This window comes from Zootoca vivipara, chromosome 15 (genome assembly GCF_965207765.1).
Source record: "Zootoca vivipara chromosome 15, rZooViv2.hap1.1, whole genome shotgun sequence".
Taxonomy (NCBI): Eukaryota; Metazoa; Chordata; class Lepidosauria; order Squamata; family Lacertidae; genus Zootoca; species Zootoca vivipara.
Genome location: NC_142598.1, coordinates 20,035,510 through 20,042,151, shown reverse-complemented (window position 1 = coordinate 20,042,151; position 6,642 = coordinate 20,035,510).

Sequence of the window (6,642 nt, the reverse complement as noted above, 5' to 3'; positions counted from 1 at the left end):
AACAACCGATCGTCGGGCCCAATGTAAAGTATGCCTTGATCCAGGCCTGCAAAAACTGCTGCTGCTGCTGCTCCTACTTGGATGTTTGCGGTCCCGGAGAGGTAGCTAGCAAAAGCAGAAGCATGGCTTCCTTCCCCTCCCATTGCCGGCTAAAAGCAGCATATTGATATTTTTTATAAATACGTATACGATTATGCCCCCCCCCACAAGCATGCATATAACATTTCACTTACATTGAACATCATTTGGCATTTTGTTGCCCATTTACCCACCTTTTAGGGATCCTTCTGGAGCCTGTTTGGGTTTTTACTATCCTGAGTAGTCTGGTATCATCTGCTTTGCCCACTGATTTCAGTGAACCTTGGGATGCAATATGGCAGCTGTAAAACCCCTGATTGGGATTGGGACTACTGTATAGTGTTGGTGAAGGATACTTTAACGTTTTGCTGTTGCCATAGTCCCAGTTCAGATCACCCCATGTTTGCATCTTGGAAGAAGCTTTGGTAAAAGGTAAAGGGACCCCTGACCATTAGGTCCAGTCGTGACTGACTCTGGGGTTGCGGCGCTCATTTCGCGTTATTGGCCGAGGGAGCCAGCGTACAGCTCCCAGGTCATGTGGCCAGCATGACAAAGCCGCTTCTGGCGAACCAGAATCATCACAATGATTCTGTCTTCCTTGTGGCAACAACTCGGGGTGGGTATGCTGCCCTTGGCACCTCTAGCTCTGTGTGCTGCTTCTGGGGCTGGGTTTTCTGGAGCAGCTGAGCCATTCACGAATGGAGAAATCTTCTCAATAAAAATATTTTTAAAATAAAAATAAAGAAATGGGAAACCCGTAGCCCCCCCCCGAAGTTGTTGGACTCCAGCTCCCATCAACTGTGATCATTGGCTATGCTTACTGGAACTGACAGGAACTGGAGTCCAAGAGGGCCTCTCCAAACTAAGTGAATGAGTGGCAAAATGGCAAATTAAATCCATTGTGAACAAATGTAAAGTGATGCATGTTAGCACAATACATCTTCATTTCATATGTCTGCTCATGGGTTCTGAACTGGTGGTGACTGACCAGGAGTGAGATCTTGGGGACAACTCTGACAACAGGATGCTAGACCAGTTGAGCCAGTGGCCTGATCCAGCAGGTTCTTCATGTGTTCTTAATCACTGGAGGGCCACAGGTCCCCCTTTCCTGCTTTGGTGTTCTATGCATGCATGCTTATTGAAGGATGTGCCCTCTGGCCTTTGGTCCCAGTGGGGTTTTGGGTACAGTGTTAACTGCTGCCCTCCTAAGAACATGAGATGAGTGCTGCTGGATTAAAGGTCTGTATAGCCCAACATGTTTCTCACATAGTCAACTAGATGCATCCACAAGCAGGACATGAAGACAATAGTCTTCCTGTTGTTGCTCCCCAGATATTTGGTAGGCAGCCTAATCCTTTATTTTTTCATTTGTGTTCACAGAGTTTAAAGCAGGGGTAATTCTAGCTGTGAACAGAAGCAGGGTCAGCTCAATATCGAACTGGTGTGTGTGTTTATTTTAAATAGAGCAGGGCTCTTGTGATTTAAAAGTCAAATCGAAGAAGGGTTTGTGTGTTTTGGCAAGTGCAGCTCGTCATGCACGAGTTGAAACCCAAACCAAACGCAGCACCAGCTGAAATTCTAGTTTTGCACACCTACCAAAGGTTGTGCAGGTGTCTGTCCTCCCTTGCCCTGAATTCAAAACCACTGGTACTGATATTCACTGTCCTGCTCTCAAACATTGCTCTTAACCCACATTCTTATTTTGCTTCTCACCCTACCAGAGGAGCCTTGACTACCGTACTACGAAGGAGAAAGTTAGACATAAAATAGAAAGCTAAATTGGAGGTCAGCAACCAGGTCTCCCAAGTGTTGACTGCCGTTTTTGGAGGAAGGGGCAATCCTTAGGAGGGCTGTTGCCAGCAATAATTCTGCAAATAATATAAACTAGCCCATGACACACTCGGCAGTTCACAAGACCTTCCCTTACATTAGTGAGAGGGTTATTGCTCTTGTCCTTTATCTGCACACCCTGCCTGTTTCTTTCACCCCCTCCTCACTGGTCCTTTTACATTTACTTTTTCCTGCAATAGCAGCTTTCTTCTCTTATCCCCTTCCTTTGTATTCACAGTTTAACTAAATAATATTAACAAATATTAAATTTTTATTTTACTGTACTAATATCCTTCAGCATCTCTATCCCTTTCCCCTCAGAGGCCTGCCTGCCTTCTCTGGATCCTCTCTGTCTCCCTGCCACCTTTACTCAGCATGCAAGGAGTTGCTGGTGCTGGCATTAACTCAGCCAAAAGGCATGGCAAGGGGGCAAGCCAAGCAAGTAAGGAGGCAGTGGGCAGGCTATGGCACTGAGGCCCACAGATGGGTCCTGCCTACCTTAGCCCACAGTTTGAGAAACCTTGCTCTTTCACAGTACACCTGTTTCACCAGCAGGGGATGCTCATGCTACAGAATGAGATGGCACAGTATTATTCTATTTAAATGAAGGGGAAATAGCCAATGCTGTTACAAGGATTTCTCTAGGTACCGTAGGTCTGATGTTGCAAGGGAGAAATAGCAGGTACTGGAAGGTGGCAGAGAAAGGGAGCTGTGCTATCCAATAGTTCAGCTCTCAAAATATCAAAAAAGACACAATTTGTCTACTACATCATTAAACAATACGGGCAGCAGTATTAAAAAGCTTTTTTAAATATCCCAGCACCTATCCACCAATAGCCAAGGTGAAGGGGGAATTTGGTGCTTCTTTTGGGGGAGAATTTCATAATTGGAGCTGAACAACAGACAAATATCCTATCTTGGGTCGCTGCACACCTGATCTACGTAGAAAAAAAGCTTCCACTGTTAAAAGTAAGAGTTGCATTTTCTTTGTTCACCAAAGGCACAACCTAACGGAGTTAAGCAAACTGGGTTCTATTTTATAGCAATGAGAGATACTTGAGCACATGCAGGGTTTAAGAACTAAAAACCTGATCATTTGTCAGGAGCAAAACTGCTTTATTTCACCCAGGTCAAAGACCCAGTTCACACAGTACACACACAGGCTGGGAGCCTCAGTGACACCCCTCTGGAGGCATCTGGGGCAAAAAAACAGCTCCCCCCCCCCGAGCTATGGCCCTGCCCTTCGCCTCCCTGCCAGTACTGCCCTGCAAGCAGCTTTTAGGGTCCACTCACAAAGCTCAACTCCCACCTGGTTTGAGAACTGCAAGTGACTGGAGTGAGGTTGTGAATAGGGTTCAGTGATAATTTCTGTCACTTTGTAGCAGACAAAGTGCCCTTTTTTGTTCCATAGGCTGGAAGGGGGAAAAGTTATCTAGTTTGACCTGTCATCTTTGACTATTTTGCTAAGTCACGGCCATAATGTATTATCAGCCTTCAGCAGACTGTAATGAGAATTTGGTCACTCTTGCTCTGAGTGCTTCCAAAGGCAGGCCTTCATGTGAATATGAATAGCGACTGACACTGTGTTAATGGTGCTTCAAATGAATTGTACATCCTCCTGAGTTTTGAAAAAAAAGGCATAAACAATGTGCCCCCAAGGGGGCATCAGGATTACCTGGGGGGCAGGGAGGTGCTAAAAGGAAAGTGGGTGGCAGTGGGCTGCTGGAGGTGTAAATAATTAAGACTGAAAAGCTGATATCACTGGATTATGAAGTGTGCATGCACAAGAAAGCTCATACCAAAATTAAAACTTAGTTGGCCTTTAAGGTGCTACTGAAGGAATTTTTTTTTATCACTGAATTAAGTTCATCAGTTTTGCTGAATAAATCAAACTGGATAGTTTTAATAGGATTTTGAATAAGCATGAAATTAATTGTTACTGTTTTGAATTTTATTGTGTTATGATCAGTTGAGGGCTCCTAGGATGAACAACAGTGAACTTTTGACTTTCCTGTGCAGGAGAGTGCTAGGCTATCACTATTTAGTGAGAGGGGTTTAAGTTAAGGTTACCAGATTTTTTCCCCAATGAATCCTGGGACACTTTTAAATTTCCTACTAAACAGATGGGTTTTGTCAGGGGACTGAGTTGTAAATCCGGGGACTGTCCCCGGGAAATGGGGATGTCTGGTAACCTTAGTTTAAGTACATACTGGGAAATGTAGGTTTGTACAATTAAGGTAGATTACACTGCTCTGTGGGGTGTATGGGGAGGGGTAGTACCTCTGTTGGGGGGGGGACACACCATGCTGCTTCTGGGGTAGTTTGTCCACCTTTGGTCCCCACCCTGCACTCAGCTCTCACCTGTGGCTCCTAGAAGCTGTCAGGATGTGATAGCCTCACCCCATGAATGGCTTCGACTGGCCGGCTAAACCAGGTGAGGGTAGCCAATGGGTCTCAAACCCTTCGTCAGTTAGGGATCTCCCCTGCATGCGAAGACAGGTTCTGGCAGATTGAGTGGATGAGACCAATAGTGAGTCCAATATTCAAGAAGGTGGTTTCTGCATATGCCATAGAGGGAAGTGATTGGCAGATGGGGCTTGTCAGCCTGGGAGAAGAAAAACTGATCCTAAACCTCCGCTGTCTTCTGCGATATCTTCAGGAGAAAAGTGGTTAAGGAGTAACTCCTACACAAATCCGGAGTGGAGTCCGTAAGAGGGTTGGATGGCATCTTGTACTTCTTCCGGCAACTCCTGCAGCCAAGCTGGTGCCAAACATATTGCTCTGCTTTCCTTTGAACCACATCAGTGAGGCCAAGAGGAGGGTCTTGTTGCCTGCACAGCCCAGGATCTCCATATACACTGCTCAGTCACTTTGGTGCTGCTAACACAGTGGTCTGACTTCACCCCTGCAGACACACTCCATTGTCTCTTGAGACATTCTATCCCTGAATGTGGAAAATACACTTTTGTCCTGGTGTCCAAGCTTCTCTTTCCGGCCTCTCCTCATGCCACCCACTCTCCTCAATCACCTACCAGGTCATGCCCCTCCCCAGTCTTGCCTGCCTGGATGAAGGCTAGAGAGAGATGTCCAAGCGTGTGCAGAAACTAGCCTACTGTACGAAGGTAAAATTGCCCCCGCTTTTGTTTCTGGCCCCAGTGTGGCTAGCATGTGGGCCAGCAGAAGGCATTGCAGGGTGAAAAAGGTCCCCCACCCACCACATAACAAATCCACTTTTAAAAAGAATAAGAAGTTTTGAGGTTTGGCAAGTGATGGGGGACTGTATTGAAAAGTGTGGGATGAACAAATCAACAGGAAGATGTATAAACACCCCACAAGCAAATAGGGATAAATGCAGGCTAGATGCTCATTGTCATATAAACACCCCTGCAAACAAATGGGAATGAATGCTCACTTAAAAACTTGATATAATCTACTGTGTAAGCATTGTGCAAGCAAATCAATATAAATGCCCCGTAGTTAGGTTGCTTGGGGGAGCCTCCAGAGAGGGAGAGTTTGTGTCTGGTGCAATAATGGGCTGTCTGGGATTCCTTTTTAACCATTGACTTTTGCAGGCTTCCACTGTGAATGCCATGCCTTGCTTCTACCTATCCGAGAAAGCATGAGACGTACAGAGCTCCCTTTGCAGCTGCCCCGTCTACCACTGTGACTTGTAAAGTCTGCCCCACCTTTGCAGAACAGCAGAATAATCTGTCTTGAGCACAAGGGAGGTGCCCAAGGAATTTGGGGGGGGGGGAGAAGTCCAAATACTGATGTAGAAGGACCTTTGAAAGGTAGCTGCAAACATTTTCATTTGTGAATTGGAGAATGACAGTATGGTGCCCTTGCACATACTTTTAGTCTGATGTGGCCCATTCATGTTTCACATCTTTTTGTAACACAAAGGTCTACTTTATTATACTTTTCCTATGGTGAGATTCTTCCTTTTTTATGTAGTGAAGTATGCTTGTGAATTTATGCTTTTAATGTATGCATTGTCAACTAAATACCTGAGGCACAGCCCTGCAGTGCTTACGTAGCAAGTTTTCTATTTACCCTGTCCTAGAAAGTATTTCCTCCTTTCTGTTACAATCATTACTAAATATATACTGTATGTATCAATTTACATTAAACATGATTTTTTTAAATAAAAATTGGTGTCCTCTTGTTTTTTTTGGCGGGGGAGATGGGTAGGTTGATTCACTCTCAAACAACATCTCACCTGTGGGTGTAGCAAAGGGGAGGCAGGGAGGGGCAGCTGCCCCCCTAAATCAATAAAAATCAATAAAAAATATATTGCAAACTGAGGTTCAGCCCTGCCCATTAAAAGGTCTGCCCCCCAACAAAAGTCCTGCCCCCCCCATGACAAAAATCCTGGTTATGCCCATGATCTCATCCCTTTCCTTAAAATATCAATTTAAATGTCTCTCATAAATAACTATTGGAAAACATCTTGATTTTTCTTTTTTGCAGAGAAAAGCTTCTTGGGGAGATATTGGGGGAGAGGTTGTTTTTTTCAAAAGACAGCTTAAAAACTTGTATTAGGTGTAATTATGGTGCTGAAGCAGTTTAACAGCAGCCCCAAACTCAAAATATCTGAAAAACTCTTCGGTCTTTTTGAAAATGCAATATTTGTCAGGAGGGGCATGTTAATGTTTTTGGCAGGGCTATGCCAGGCTATAAGCATGTATTTAAACACCTTTGCAGCAAGATAAGGAAAAGAAGTATTAACACACC